At 43.8% G+C, this 16165-nt stretch overlaps 1 long non-coding RNA gene across 1 annotated transcript in view; it reads right to left on the bottom strand.

The window, feature by feature from the left end:
- Window positions 1-8065: 8065 nt before the first annotated feature.
- Window positions 8066-16165, bottom strand: part of LOC138297351 (uncharacterized) — a 38715-nt gene continuing 30615 nt past the window's right edge. Inside the window, exon 3 of the long non-coding RNA XR_011204042.1 lies at window positions 8066-8215. This is a non-coding gene — a long non-coding RNA (uncharacterized lncRNA). The remainder of the gene's footprint in view (window positions 8216-16165) is intronic.

The following is a 16165-nucleotide window of genomic DNA, read 5'->3' as shown; positions in this document are numbered from 1 at the left end:
TGAGTAACTTTGCTACTTCTGGCTGTTTACAAAGTATAAAGTTACTCTAAAGGGTAGACTTACATATCTCATCTCTCAGTTTAGAGGGAAGAGCCAGGATAATCATAATTTATGACCATATAATGACTACTTGTGACTTACAACTGTATTTTACTTCTGCAGGAATCTCTGCACTTGGGCGGAGACTCCCCCACAAGTGCAAATATTCTGCATAGTGTTGAAAAGGAGATCTCCACGCACAGGGCTGTATCTGTACTCACATGGGGGTGGGGATAGACCTCCACATGGAATTGAATAGCAGACTTCTGCAGAGCAGTTAAGAGAAAAATTAGATGCAGCTAAACGAAATCCGACACACCTGTCACACATTCCCTAACAACCACCTAAATACTACCTGCACCATAGATTTTGTTTCTTTCTTCTTCAACTTTGGGACTGTTAGAAATGGGGTCTTTGGTTGGCAGTCAGGTTACCCCCTATCCAAGCAAGGACCCTCACTCTAGTCAGGGTAAGTCACACACAATCCAAAATATCCTGTGCCCACCCTCTGGTAGCTTGGCACTGAGCAGGCAGGCTTAACTTAGAAGGCAATGTGTAAAGTATTTGTGCAATAAATCATGCAATAACACAGTGAAAGCACCACAAAAGACACCACACAGGTTTGGAAAAAGATATTTATCTGATTAATTTAAGGTCAAAACAAGCTAGGTTTGATAATCTCTAGTTGAAAATATCACTTTGATATCAATAAGTATAGTCTTAAGTTCTTAAAAGCAACAATTGTCTCTTGCAAGCACAAAGTACCTTGTTTGTGTCAAAATTACACGCACAAAGACCGCAGAGGAGGAGATGCGTGGAAAATGAAGGGTGTGCGTCGGATTTCCAGGGGCACACAGATGATGCGTAGATTCCTTTCCACGTGGCAAGGGCTTTGCGTTGAATTCTGGCACGCAAGCTTGAATCCTCTTTGCAACACGTGGTCTTTTGACGCCCAGTGACAATGCAGAGAAATCCTGGGAGCACAGGATGAAGTCACAGGGGCTGCATCGATCCGGTGGGTGACGCGTCGGAGTTTCTGTCACATGGCAGGCGCTGCGTCGATTCTCCACACCGGAACTGTGGTGCGATGCGTCGATCCGGTGGGTGGTGCGTCGAAGTTCCGGTTGCAATGCTGGCGCTGCGTCGATCTCCACTCGGGGAGCCGAGCTGCATCATTCCGGGTCGGCGATGCAGTCATTCGTTCACCGCGAGGCAGGCTGTGCATTGATTCCAGCAGGCTATGCTTCGATTTTTGTTGCACAAAAAGTTTCTTTGCATAGATGAAGTCTTTTTGGCCCTGAGACTTCAGGAACAGGAGGCAAGCTCAATCCAAGCCCTTGGAGAGCACTTCTCAGCAGAGCGAGAGGTTAGCAAGGCAACAGGGCAACAGCAAGGCAGCAGTCCTTCTCAGGAAAGCAGTCCAGGTGAGTCCTTTGGGCAGCCAGGTAGTTCCTTCTTGGCTGGTTGCAGGTTCTGGGGCAGAGGGTCTGTCCCAAGGAGTATCTTGAAGTGTCCAGAAGTGTCTAAATTGGTAAGGTCAGAGACCCAGCTTATATACCCAAAAGTGCCTTTGAAGTGGGGGAGACTTCAAAGAGTGGTTTTGAAGTGCACAAGATCCCCTTTCAGTACATTCCTGTCTGCCAGGGTCCCAGTAGGGCTTGTGGCAGTCCATAGTGTGAGGGCAGGCCACTGTCCTTTCAGATGTAAATGTCGGGCCCTCCACCCTTCCAGGCCAGGAAGACCCATTCAGTAGGCAGATGTGTGCAAGTGTGACTGAGCATCCTGTGTTTGTGGTTGTCTGAGTGAAATGCACCAGGGAGCTGTCAACCCACCCAGCCCAGACATGGATTGTAAGGCACAGAAGGATTTAAGTGCAGAGAAATGCTCACTTTCTAAAAGTGGCAGTTCTAAAATAGTAATATAAAATCCAACTTCACCAGTAAGAAGGATTTTGTATTACCATTCTGGCCATACTAAATATGACCTGTCTACCCCGTTCTGATCAGGATCTACCACTCAAACAGTATATGAGGGTATGCGAGGGTAGACCTAATGTTCACCTATGTCCTGCCCTTTATCTACACAGCACCCTGCCCTATGCGTTACTTAGGGCCTACCTTATGGGAGGCTTATATGTAGAAAAAGGGGAGTTTAAGGCTTGGCAAGTACCTTTAAATGCCAAGCTGAAGTGGCAGTGAAACTGCACACACAGGCCTTGCAGTGGCATGCCTGAGACACGGTTAATGGGGCTTCTTGTTTGGGTGGCACAATCAGCTGTGCAGGCCCACTAGTAGCATTTAATTAATAGGCCCTGGGCACATGCAGTGCACTTTACCAGGGACTTACAAGTAAATTAAATATGCCAATTGGGTATTAGCCAATGTTACCATGTTTTAAGGGAGAGAGCATATGCACTTTAGCACTGGTTAGCAGTGGTAAAGTGCGAAGAGTCCTAAAACCAGCAACAAATTTGTCAAAAAGTGGGGGGAGGCAGGCAAAAAGTTGGGGGTGACCACCCTAAGGCTGTCAGGTCTAATATGGACCATGCAGAGTTCGAGATATGTCTTTAATATGACACTGTGCTCTCTATGATAAAGAGGAGAAGACATTTTACTGAGAAGGAGACAGCACTTGTGCTTACATTTGTGGTTACAAACTACAAGCAAATACAAGGGCTGCATACCTACTTACTCATTGGAACCCAGAAGACAGCCTTAATGCATGAGGTGACTGATTCAGTCAATACATTGGGGGAGGAGGTCAGGACCATGGGGGGCATAAAGAAAAAGTGACAAGACAAGACGAGGTGGTTGAAGAGATTCTCCAGGATTGAGCTGGCTAAAATATTTCCTGGAGGACCAACTGGAGCCTTTCTCCATCTCACCATCCTCGAGAAGGACATCATCTCTACCATTCTACATGCTGTATGGGTTGTCACTTCAGGATAATATTAATGTGGTGTCAGGTAAGAGTGCCCCACCCATACCCTCTATAGCTGGTAAGTTTTCAAGGTCCCTATGTGACGAGCTAAGACAGTCCATTTTTTCTTTGAATTGTGAGACATGTACTCCAATGTTTGTACTTGCTTAAATAAGACTACACATCTCAGACACTTGGAAAAAAACTGACACTGGCCTTGTTAGTCATGCATAGGTTTGGACAATTTTGCAGCTATGACTCTCCATCTCTATAAAAACAAATGTACAAGCATTCATTTATATCTGTCCTTCACTCATACCTGCATTGTTAGTCACACATCACTCATGTACCCTTCATATATGCCCCGTAACACTAGCCCTAAAAAAAGTATGCATGTTGTGTTAATGTTTATTTTACTACTCTTCATACAGCTGGATTCATTGCTTAAGCTTGGGTAGAAGTCAGTGCCACTGCAGCAGGACAACATACAGGACAGGTCTTACAACATAAACCACCTACACAGACAGGTATGTACCTCTGCAAAGAAACTGACTAATACACTATAGAAGCTTGTTCTGACTCATTTTTGGTATCCAAATCAAAAATGTTTTCCGATGTCTTTCCATAACAGCTTATAGAGAATTGTTCTGACTTGCTTTTGATATCTCAATCAGAAATATCAATATGTTTTGCCATGTCTTTTAATTGTACTCCACTCTCACCTTCTCGTGTATACTGGTACACGAATGTGTAGAAATATTTTTATTTCTAATTTTAATACCGTGTGTAATTATCCCCTCCACCACCTACCACAAGATTGATTTCTTCTCCAAGCAGTGCTACAACTATGGAACTGGCTCCACACAGCAGACGGATGGTACGCATTGGTAAGTTACATTTTGGCTCTGTTTCCTAGGGAGCTGATATATTTATCTATGACTGACAGGGTTGCCATGTGTCTTTTCCCACACGGCCCTATTGTCATCATCCTTTATATGTTAGCATATTTTTTCTCATTCTTTTTATGTTATCCAACCAGTCCCTGAAATTTGGCAATGTAGGGGCATCATAAAATCTATTTTTGTGCCTCTCAAAATGAGAAACGAAAACATGTGCCTAGCATCATCTTGTTTGATTTACAATGACTTACTCCCTTATGTGCGGCTGTCTCTCCTGTCAGCTTCTGTCATACAGCAGCCAGTGGTTTCAACCTTCAAAACGTTCTCAACTTTGACACCATGAAACATCTGGGCAAGAGCAATCAAAATACATCTGACTCTTTCAGAATGGCGGCTCTGTATATCTTGGCATGGAGAATGAGTATTTTGGCTGGTAGGCAGAGAAGGGGGAAGAGACAGGAGAGGACATTTAGGGTGAGTGTCACCCCGTTTGAACAGACTGAGGAGGGGATTTATGAAAAGTATAGACTGAGTAGTAAGGTAATTTTGGATTTAAGTGCTGAGTTATATCGTCAGCTACAAATCCCAGCAATCAGAATCAATGCCATTCCACCACATGCACAGGTAGAGCTTCTGGCAGTTACCAAGGAGTTATAGCAGTGGAGGGGGAGTGTCACAGAGACATCATGGTTGAAAAAGTGAACCAATATATTTTCCCAAACACTCCCCAAGATTGACAACGCACAAAATTAATGTTTTATCAGGTAGCACAGTTTCTAAACAATATTGGTTGTGTTGATGGTACACATATTGCCATATGCCCCCCCCCCCCCTGCAAATTAATTAATTTTTAGAAAAAGGAAAAGCACCCATTCACTCAATGTTCAGGTAGTGTGTGATGCCTCGTGCATCATAACTGACCTTTTTAGCCAGATTCCAAGACAGCACAAATGACTCCTTTATGTTCTGCCACAGTGGATTAAATAACCATCTGTCTGAAGGTGAATTAGCCTTTTTTCCTTGGTAAGAAGATCACAAACTTAATTCAAGCTGTGTTCAATGGCATGTTTGTAAGATAATCTAATTGTTTCTCCTTCTCATTCTATTTAAGGAGACAGTGCATATGCGGTGTGCCCTTGGATACTGACACTATACTTGAATCTAAGAACCAGATGTGAAAGGTAGTACAACAGGGAGATAAAACAACACACTCACTAATTGAACAGACTTCTGGAATACTAAAATCACACTTCAGATGCCTCCATAAGGCTGGTGGAGCTCTACTCCACAGACCAACGACCTGTTGCAAAATCATTATCACCTGTGCTATTCTTCACAGCATAGCCAATGATGAAGGTTCTTCACAACATAAACATATTGCCAGAATCAGACCGAGTTGATGAAATACCCCGACTACAGAATCAGCAGGACAGTACAAACAACTATTTTTAAGTTAAGAATGATGACCACATCTAAGAAATAGTCAACACACATGATGGTAATGTTTTTCCATTACTGAATGATGACCTTTTATTCAGGTTGCAATAATGTTTTGTAATTGTATCTCAACAACTGTATCCTTATAGGATGTCATTGTTTAAACAAAGTTTGCAGACACAAACATAACAATGTAGTATCATATATCAGAGTGCATATAGAAGTTACTTTTTAGAACCTCTGGTGTTGGTCGCCTTCTCCGCAGGACCTGGCTGTAAAGTTGGTGATACATCTGCACCAGATTTGTGTTCGTGTGTTTGTCTTGGACAGCATCCACTGAGCTAGAGCCGTCTTCCCTTTCAGGTGGTGGTAATATGTTTGCGACATACAGGTTATGTGTGTGAATGTTCTCCAGAGCTGGGGTCCCTTGGACCAAACCCTGTGCTGCATCGTGGCAGCAGTACCCCATGTCATTTTGGATGTTCACAGTTTTCATGGCAAGTGTGGTGGTGGCTACTGCTAATCAATGTATTGACTTTGTAAATTCATCATAGCGTGCCATGTGGTGCTTGTACCTGTGACTTATGTTGCTTCTTTTCCATGGCAGCAATCCAACGCTCTTGACCTTTCTGCAGTTGCAGCATTAAGCTTGACATGTTTTGCATATGCCTATTTACTGTTTTTATCGGTTTCGTTTGCAGGCGCTATATTGTGACTGTTTTTTCAAGGACACCAAACAATTATAAACTGCCTGACATGTCATCAGAGACATCATCATTGTGAACTGTTAATTGTTGGATTTTGCATTGCCTGTTTGTCCTTTGCACAGAAGTTGTGTTTCTGCCTTGTGTTGGCTCCTCATCACCTTCCTCAAAGTCTGGTATTGGTGCAACGTTTGTTCTTCTAGTAGTTTGACTTTGGGTTATGAGCGTGAGAGTAGCAATTGTGCTATCCTCAATTTCCACTTGTGTGTCAGTTGCTTCATCAGCCTCCATGGGTTCAGACACGTCCTGGGTGTGATCTGTGGAAATGTATGTATTATTGTAAATAAAACAATAATAAGTTTGTGTAATATAGTTGATAATGTGATTTATGAGTTTTTGACATGAAGATTATATGTAGATGTGTAGTTTATACATCGACACACAGTACATCATATAATGTAATTGTACTACAACTCCCATAATGCATTGCCATATTGCAGAAAACATCTAAATTGAGTTTTTTTCGTAGTTAAGACATTGTACTTGAAGACTAACATGCAATCTGTCATAGAATAATTTATACAAGAAAATAATTAACCTTGGCTGGGGCCTGCAGGATTGGCGGTGTCAATGACTGACTGTCCCACCACACTTAAAAGTTTAATTGTCCCCTCAATAAGTGATTTCACTGGAGTTGGAGGAGGATGTTCGGAGGGACCACTACCTGTCCCACGAGCCTCAGCATTCCTGCTGGCTACCTTTCTTTTGTGAGGGATATTAGGTCATACCAGTGTTTTCTTATTTCAGTTATGGTCCTCTGAGTGACACCAAGAAAGTTCACTTTTCCCAGGATGCTGTTCCAAATTTTGGTCTTCTGGGCCTTCAGTACAGAAAAGGATGATTTGCCAAACAGCTGGTCTGTGTGTGCCACACATTCCTCACTCAACAGCTCCATAGCAGAAAAGGTACCTTTCCGCTTCCTTGTGCCAAGGTCCTTATCCCCATCATCCTTGGACAAATTTAAATGTCACTGCCAGTGGTCACACAGGAACACACCTTCCTTCCAGCACATACCTATGCTTCTGAGCTGTGGCCACACCCTGTATTTCTAAACTTCCTGGATCTTACATCATCATTCTGCACCCAAAATTAACTTTTTCCTAATTGCGATTTCCTATTTGGAAATCGCATCAGTGTGATTTTAAAATAAGACATTTCCTAACCGGGATTGCAAGTTTGACGGAGTCGCTAATAGTGGAATACTATCCTTCGTACATCTCATTATGCAATTTCCAAACAGCAATTTCTATTGAATCGCTATTTGGAAATTGCAAACAGAAAATTTCGTACATATGGGACAATATTTAGCAGTGTGTTGAGATTTGTTTTAAAAAACTGGATGTAATGTTTTCAGATTCTGGGGATATTAAGTCAGACGAGGAAGCTGAACCATTTACAAGTAGAGGACGGCGGGCAATCCAACCCCCGGTAGCACGGCAAGTTCCCCGGGGGGACGACAGTAAGCAGAACCCCAGAGAAGCCAGAAGAGCGTGACCTCCGTAAAAAGGAAGGAGACACGCAGAGAGGGTGTCGCGGACGGGAGAAGCAGAGTGGAAGTTGGGAGTGATGAGGAAGAAGACGGTGGAGAGACTGAGGTGACGCGGGGAGAGGAGAAAGGACAAGAGGAAGACCAAAGCCTGAATGGTAGAAGGTGAGCACATAGGAAGGCAAACCCACCACCTTCCAACCAACGGAGCTGGGGATCGTCAAGAATGAGTCAGGGAGAGAAACCCAGAGCAGAGAAGAACCTAGAGACCCTCCACGCCCCATGAGGGACGTGGCTTCATCAGGTACGATCCCAGTTGCGGGACAAGTTTTCCTTTAGGTTAAAAAGGGCTGGGTCAGCAAAAGAGGTGGGGAAGTAAGAAAGGGGATCACAGTCACCATGGGTTGGGCACCGGGGCTCACAAACAACCCATTCAGAGCACGAGAAGCATAAAAAGAAGGATTGGGCACATGCTTTTTGTTTGTGGTCGGGCATAGGAGACACACAGATGTCAGATCACTCAGTGTGAAGTACCCCCTTCACGACCCGCCCCTTTTTGCATGAAAGCAACCTAAAAGAAAAAAACACTTACTTGAGTGGTTCCTCTGTTGTCTTATTCCGCAAGTTCTTGGGGTACGGAGACACGACGAGGACCGAAGAAAACAAAATCCCTAAAGAAAGAAAAAGAGAAAATAAGAAAAACATAATTCAGAAATAACCGACAGAGAACCTGGGACAAAGACAATAAAAGAAAGAAAGAACACATACTGAACTGAGACACAGGAAGTTCTATAATCGTTTCTGGTTATTGCTATTATTGTTATTTATTTTTTCTGTTTCCGTGTTGTGAGGCTAAGAACAGCACTGGAAGGGTGACCAACTCGGAGGATACAGTAAACATAGTTGTCCTAGCAGATTGACTACCTGGCATCTTTGTACCCCATTTAGGAGGTGTAGAGTAGGGATACCGCAGGGACCCTACAACAACAGGAAATAACTTCTATACCACAAAACATTTCCTTCGGTTGATGTTCAACATCTTGTCATATAACTTGTATCATTTAGTATGATTTGTAAATTCAGGAAAGAGATTTTTGTTAGAACCCCAAAGATGTATATACATCATATCATTTGTTTACAAAAACATATATTGTGGGGTTGAGAAAAACTGTTCTTGAGAAGGGACCAAAAGGAAAGAAAATGTAGTCTTAAGTCAGAGATTGAAATCCTAACTTCGAAGGGGTTGGGAAAATAATAAAAATATGTCAGGATGTGTCAAAGGAATCAGTCTTTATACAAAATGGAGATTTTAAAAAAGTTCATAGTCTATAAAGAGACCAAAAACAAGGGAACCCTGTCAAATATAAAGCCATACCCCAAGTCAGAGTATTTGTCTAACTCAGGTTTCAGGCTTGGGGGCAAAGGTCACTGGTGATCATTAACCTGTTTTTATGATCACATAGAGATCCTCTGTGGCAGACTGAAATTAGCTGACTGTGCCACGACCAGACACCCCATGCGAAGAAAGAAAATAAGGGATAGCAGGGCAAATGGTGAGAAAAGAAGAGCTACTTGATGGGTCTACAGCAGGTGGAGTGAGTTGAAGAGGCAGATGAAGTGTAATCACTACAGTCAAGGAGGTAGTGGCACCAGTTAAATTTTGTTCCTGTCCAGGGTATGGACATTGTGTTATATACTCACCGTTCATCATTGACAACAGACTCTCCAACCATGTAGATGCAGTAACCAAACTAGCAGCTGAAGAGAAAAAGGAGATGACCAGCCGATTCTGCACCTGCATATCCTGACCTGTAATCTGGGCCCCACCCTTGGTCTCTGATGGGGGGGTTGATTGGAATCAACATCTGTTTGCAAATCTTTTCATATGGCGATGTAGTCCAACACAGGGTGGTCTACAACAATCTTGTAGTACAGTTCTCCACCCCTGTCCCCCACTGGGGTGCAGTCAAGACTTCTGAACCACGATTTGAGGTTCCTCAAAAGTGAGTTTAATAATGGTTTAGTGTGCCCTGTTGTACCTCTGCTGACATACAGTGGTTTGACGTCTGTAGGGAGTAAAGAGCTGGGCAGAGAGTATCTGACACAATTTGCACAATTTTTTTTAATTTTTTTTTATTAAGGGGCATCGTTTGAAATTGTACTACATCATGCCTACCTACATGTTGTGTGTGGCAGAATAGTGTCTGGAGATTGTATTGTAATGATCAATGATAATATTTGATATTACACCCCTAGACATGAACCTAGGCCCATTGTGAGATAAGCTTTACCAATAAGCTGCCTGTCACGAAAATCTACATTTAACAAACGATGTGCAAGAGGAGACTGTCGGAAAATGAAACTGCCATGTGTGCTTCCAGGAATGGCAGTGTACCCATCAGCAAAGCAGTCCCAGGCACTGCGGACAGTGTGCCGGTTGATGGATCCCTATCTGTGTCTGTTGCGGAAAAGGCATGCTGCATGGAGAGGTGACAGAAGTGCCACATGGGTGTAGTCAATGGCATCTAGCACAAGAGGGAAGTTGGTAAATGCATACATTGTGTAAGAGTTTAGGTGATTCCAGTTTTTGCTCCCAGTTAACAGCCATGATCTAGATTAAATCAGGTAGGCAGCAGTAATTTCACTGGACACATCAAAAGTACTGATCATTTGCCTGTAGACCCTCTCTCTTTTCCTCATATAATTCCTCCTCAAAAGAAGGGGCAAACCCCCAAAGTTGTTCAACGACAAAGTGAAGGCAGGAAAAGAGGTTTGGTGTGTGGGTTGCTGTCTCATGCAATCAGCCTGGCTGTAATTGATTGTTGTTGGAATGATTTTCATTTGGAGATGGGTGGTGGAGTTCAGAACAATCACTCATTTTATTACCAGGCGTGTTGCAAGTGCTGTAATCCTTGTAATGTACATTTCCCACATTTGGTTGTAAGTCACAATAGCTAAACTCTAGAAACACACATTTAAACAGATTCAAGCATTAAACAGCCTTTTAGGTATGGAGTCTCCCTATTTTTTGTAATTTAGTTGTACATTCTAAATGATATAAGTATTTTTACAATAATATTTTCAATACAAATATTTTACAATGTAATTTATAAGTGTAATAAACTTTGACTTGTATCTATATTTTACCATACGAAGATCTCCACCCTGACTGTGGAGTCGCCCTATAGTAAAGTATAGGGAAAAGTAAACAAGTGTATTAAACTTGCAAACTGTATATATATACCATTTTGTTTAAAGATAAATGTCAATTATTTTTATGTAAATTATTGAAATGTATAACTATTATAAAATGCTACAGCACTATTACATTAATTTAGAATTGAATACCTAATGTAAATATATTAAATTAAAAAACTTTCTGAAGGGTAAAATGAAAAAACAAATCAAACCTAAAGAAAAAATGTACAATCGTTTGTTATGTATTTATAACTAATAACAACTAAGTAGACAGTTATTTAAAAATAAACTAAGTATATGTAATATGCATATTGTTACATTAGTTTTAAAATGGAAAAGGTTATTAAAATATTTTACAATTAAACAGTACTATTTATATGTTTTTGAACATTAAGTTATATGTATTTGTATTTTTATCTAGTTCAATTAATTTAATTTACCATTATTTCCTATGGGGTTTCTATTTTAAGTCACCCGTGTCAGCTCTGAGGTGGAGTACTTTACTACTATTTTAAGTTCCTTTTTGGCTCTAGTAAGTTTACTAGAGCAGATTGTGAATAGCAATTAACTTACTCTTTTGTGAGTGGGTAGACATCCCTCTCAAAACTCCTCCCTGATCCTACCTTAACTGCTCCCTATTCCGCTCCCTCTAGTTGTAAATATTCCTAATTTTCCAGCCACTCTTGCCCAGTCCCTCCCGCACTTACTACTAAACTCATATTTACATGTGCAGAGACTCCACAGTTAGGAAGGAGATCTCTGCACAGACAAAGACAGGTGAAGCAGAAACGCTGCATATAGGTTTGTGAGTAGCATTTTGTAATACAACAAAATGTAGTTTGTGAATTGGCTTCAGAGCAGAACTCCTTGCCTTTACATGTATATTGTCAGGTTCTAATTGTTCAGTGGTCGGCCTCTAAAACACAATTTGAATGGCAGTAAATTCTCTCTTTGAGATTGATGTTGCTTTGGAGTCAAATCCAGTTTTCCAGAAAAATTGTGGCATTTTCAGTGATATATTGTTCTTATAATTATATAGTATATCTTTGAAATCCAACCCATATTTTATCAAGAAGTATCAAGTAATAAACAGCTAATATACCACTCAATACCTAGGCCCTCATTTTGACGCTGGCGGTCTTTTGACCGCCAGGGTTAATGTGGCAGTATTACCACCAACAGGCTGGCGGTGTATACCGTCACATTATGAGTGTGGCGGGTTGGCCGCAGCCAACCCGCCGCATCTCCACTCATACTGCAATGGCGGTATGAACCGCTTAGCCATAGATGTGCATCTCTGACACGGCGGTCCACACATGACCGCCAGTGGTATTATGAGCCAGCCTACTGCCATGCTTTCTGCTGTGGTACCACTGCCACAGAAACCATGGCAGTAGGGCTACCGGTGACAGGGAATTCCTACCATGTCACCGGTAGAAGGCTCCCACACACCCCCAGCAATCACCTAACCCCACACCCCCTAGAGTCACAGCGCCTTCCGAACTCCCAACTCCCCGAGAATCACAGCGCCCCCCAAGCTCCACTCCTCCCAGCAATCATGCACACGCACACCCACATGCACCACACATACACCACCACTTCCATACACGCATTCACTCACACTCATCCATACACACATTTACTCACATATATTCACACGCATTCACTCACACATACTCACACGCATACACACTGACATCCAGACATGCACTTACTGTAAATACACACCATGCATACACTACAATACTCACAGATGCATACACATATACACACATGCACCCACACATTCATACACACACGCAGACACCACACACTCACTGACGCCTGACTTACCTTGTCCATCAAGGAGGTCGTCCGGTAGGGAAGGGGCACTGCTACCGCCAACTGGACACCGCCAGGCCGTCTGTATGGTCAAAATACAGCTGGCGGCGTCCTGCTGGCAGGGCGGTGCAGGTGGTAGCACTGCCCAGGTGCCTCATCCACCAGCATGGTTACTGACGGATTTCCACCCTAAATATAGTAGAAATCTGGCAGAATCCATAATATGGCGGGTGGAAGACGGTCTTCTGGCGCCTCTGGCTTTGGCGGTCTCGCTTTGAGATCGCTAGTGTCCTAATGAGGGCCTTAGTTTGCTGAATCCAACTGGCAATTCAACTGAGGATGCAAAATAATGGACAGATGGACATGGAGTCCTAAGGATGAAAAAAACTTTAGCAAAATGGGCAATGAACTCATCCCTTTATCAAAAACTAAAATTTTAAATTCACAATCATTGGATCTTCATTTGATTTATAATCACTTTTAATTAAAGTATATGTAATTAATATAAAAAGCCCATTAGAAAATTAAGAATGGCTTTAAACACAAATAGAGTATCATTGCCGCCCAGTCCCTTTATTTTTATTTTTCGAAAGAGAAAACTAAGAAGGACATTGTTTTACTGGCAACAGAATCATGTGGAGGGATTGTAGGAGGCTGGACTGGCTTGTAGTGAGTACCAAGGGGTACTTACACCTTGCACCAGGCCCAGGTATCCCTTATTAGCGTATAGGGTGTCTAGCAGCTTAGGCTGATAGATAATGGTTGCTTAGCAGAGCAGCTTAGGCTGAACTAGGAGACAAGTGAAGCTCCTACAGTACCACTAGTGTCATATGCACAATATCATAAGAAAACACAATACACAGATATACTAAAAATAAAGGTACTTTATTTTTATGACAATATGCCAAAAGTATCTCAGTGAGTACCCTCAGTATGAGGATAGCAAATATACACAAGATATATGTACACAATACCAAAAATATGCAGTATAGTATTAGAAAACAGTGCAAACAATGTATAGTTACAATAGGATGCAATGGGGACACATAGGGATAGGGGCAACACAAACTATATACTCCAAAAGTGGAATGCGAACCACGAATGGACCCCAAACCTATGTGACCTTGTAGAGGGTCGCTGGGACTGTAAGAAAACAGTGAGGGTTAGAAAAATAGCCCACCCCAAGACCCTGAAAAGTGAGTGCAAAGTGCACTAAAGTTCCCCAAAGAGCACAGAAGTTGTGATAGGGGAATTCTGCAGGAAAGACACAAACCAGCAATGCAACAACGATTGATTTCCAAACGAGGGTACCTGTGGAACAAGGGGACCAAGTCCAAAGTCACAAGCAAGTCGGAGATGGGCAAATGCCCAGGAAACGCCAGCTGTGGGTGCAAAGAAGCTGCTACTGGACAGTAGAAGCTGAGGATTCTGCAGGAACGACAAGGGCTAGAAACTTCCCCTTTGGAGGATGGATGCCTTACGCCGTGGAGAGTCGTGCAGAAGTGTTTTCCTGAAGAAAGACCGCAAACAAGCCTTGCTAGCTGCAAGTCGTGCGGTTAGAGTTTTTGGATGCTGCTGTGGCCCAGGAGGGACCAGGATGTCGCCAATTGCGTCAGGGGACAGAGGGGGCGCCCAGCAGGACGAGGAGCCCTCTCAGAAGCAGGCAGCACCCGCAGAAGTGCCGGAACAGGCACTACGAAGAGGAGTGAAACGCTGCTCACCCGAAATTACACAAAGGAGTCCCACGTCGCCGGAGGACAACTCAGGAGGTCGTGCAATGCAGGTTAGAGTGCCGTGGACCCAGGTTTGGCTGTGCACAAAGGATTTCCGCCGAAAGTGCACAGAGGCCGGAGTAGCTGCAAAAGTTGCGGTTCCCAGCAATGCAGTCTGGCGTGGGGAGGCAAGGACTTACCTCCACCAAACTTGGACTGAAGAGTCACTGGACTGTGGGAGTCACTTGGACAGAGTTGCTGGATTCAAGGGACCTCGCTCGTCGTGCTGAGAGGAGACCCAGGGGACCGGTGATGCAGTTCTTTGGTGCCTGCGGTTGCAGGGGGACGATTCCGTCGACCCACAGGAGATTTCTTCGGAGCTTCTAGTGCAGAGAGGAGGCAGACTACCCCCACAGCATGCACTACCAGGAAAGCAGTCGAGAAGGCGGCAGGATCAGTGTTACAGAGTTGCAGTAGTCGTCTTCGCTACTTTGTTGCAGTTTTGCAGGCTTCCAGCGCGGTCAGCAGTCGATTCCTTGGCAGAAGGTGAAGAGAGAGATGCAGAGGAACTCTGATGAGCTCTTGCATTCGTTATCTAATGAAATCCCCAAAGCAGAGACCCTAAATAGCCAGAAAAGAGGGTTTGGCTACTTAGGAGAGAAGATAGGCTAGCAACACCTGAAGGAGCCTATCAGAAGGAGTCTCTGACGTCACCTGCTGGCCCTGGCCACTCAGAGCAGTCCAGTGTGCCAGCAGCACCTCTGTTTCCAAGATGGCAGAGGTCTGGAGCACACTGGAGGAGCTCTGGGCACCTCCCAGGGGAGGTGCAGGTCAGGGGAGTGGTCACTCCCCTTTCCTTTGTCCAGTTTCGCGCCAGAGCAGGGCTGAGGGGTCCCTGAACCGTTGTAGACTGGCTTATGCAGAAATGGGCACCATGTGTGCCCATGAAAGCATTTCCAGAGGCTGGGGGAGGCTACTCCTCCCCTGCCTTCACACCATTTTCCAAAGGGAGAGGGTGTAACACCCTCTCTCTGAGGAAGTCCTTTGTTCTGCCTTCCTGGGCCAAGCCTGGCTGGACCCCAGGAGGGCAGAAACCTGTCTGAGGGGTTGGCAGCAGCAGCAGCTGCAGTGAAACCCCTGAAAAGGCAGTTTGGCAGTACCCGGGTCTGTGCTACAGACCCGTGGGATCATGGGATTGTACCAACAATGCCAGGATGGCATAGAGGGGGCAATTCCATGATCTTAGACATGTTACATGGCCATATTCGGAGTTACCATTGTGAAGCTACACATAGGTAGTGACCTATATGTAGTGCACGCGTGTAATGGTGTCCCCGCACTCACAAAGTCCGGGGAATTGGCCCTGAACAATGTGGGGGCACCTTGGCTAGTGCCAGGGTGCCCACACACTAAGTAACTTAGCACCCAACCTTTACCAGGTAAAGGTTAGACATATAGGTGACTTATAAGTTACTTAAGTGCAGTGTAAAATGTGTGTGAAATAACGTGGACGTTATTTCACTCAGGCTGCAGTGGCAGGCCTGTGTAAGAATTGTCAGAGCTCCCTATGGGTGGCAGCCCATAGGGATCTCCTGGAACCCCAATACCCTGGGTACCTCAGTACCATATACTAGGGAATTATAAGGGTGTTCCAGTATGCCAATGTAAATTGGTAAAATTGGTCACTAGTCTGTTAGTGACAATTTGAAAGAAATGAGAGAGCATAACCACTGAGGTTCTGATTAGCAGAGCCTCAGTGAGACAGTTAGTCATAACACAGGTGACACATACAGGGCACACTTATGAGCACTGGGGCCCTGGCTGGCAGGGTCCCAGTGACACATACAACTAAAACAACATATATGCAGTGAAATATGGGGGTAACATGCC

The sequence above is a fragment of the Pleurodeles waltl genome, chromosome 5 (assembly GCF_031143425.1).
Source record: "Pleurodeles waltl isolate 20211129_DDA chromosome 5, aPleWal1.hap1.20221129, whole genome shotgun sequence".
Classification (NCBI taxonomy): domain Eukaryota; kingdom Metazoa; phylum Chordata; class Amphibia; order Caudata; family Salamandridae; genus Pleurodeles; species Pleurodeles waltl.
Note: the sequence above shows the minus strand (reverse complement) of the source record. Positions and strands in the feature narration are given on the sequence as shown.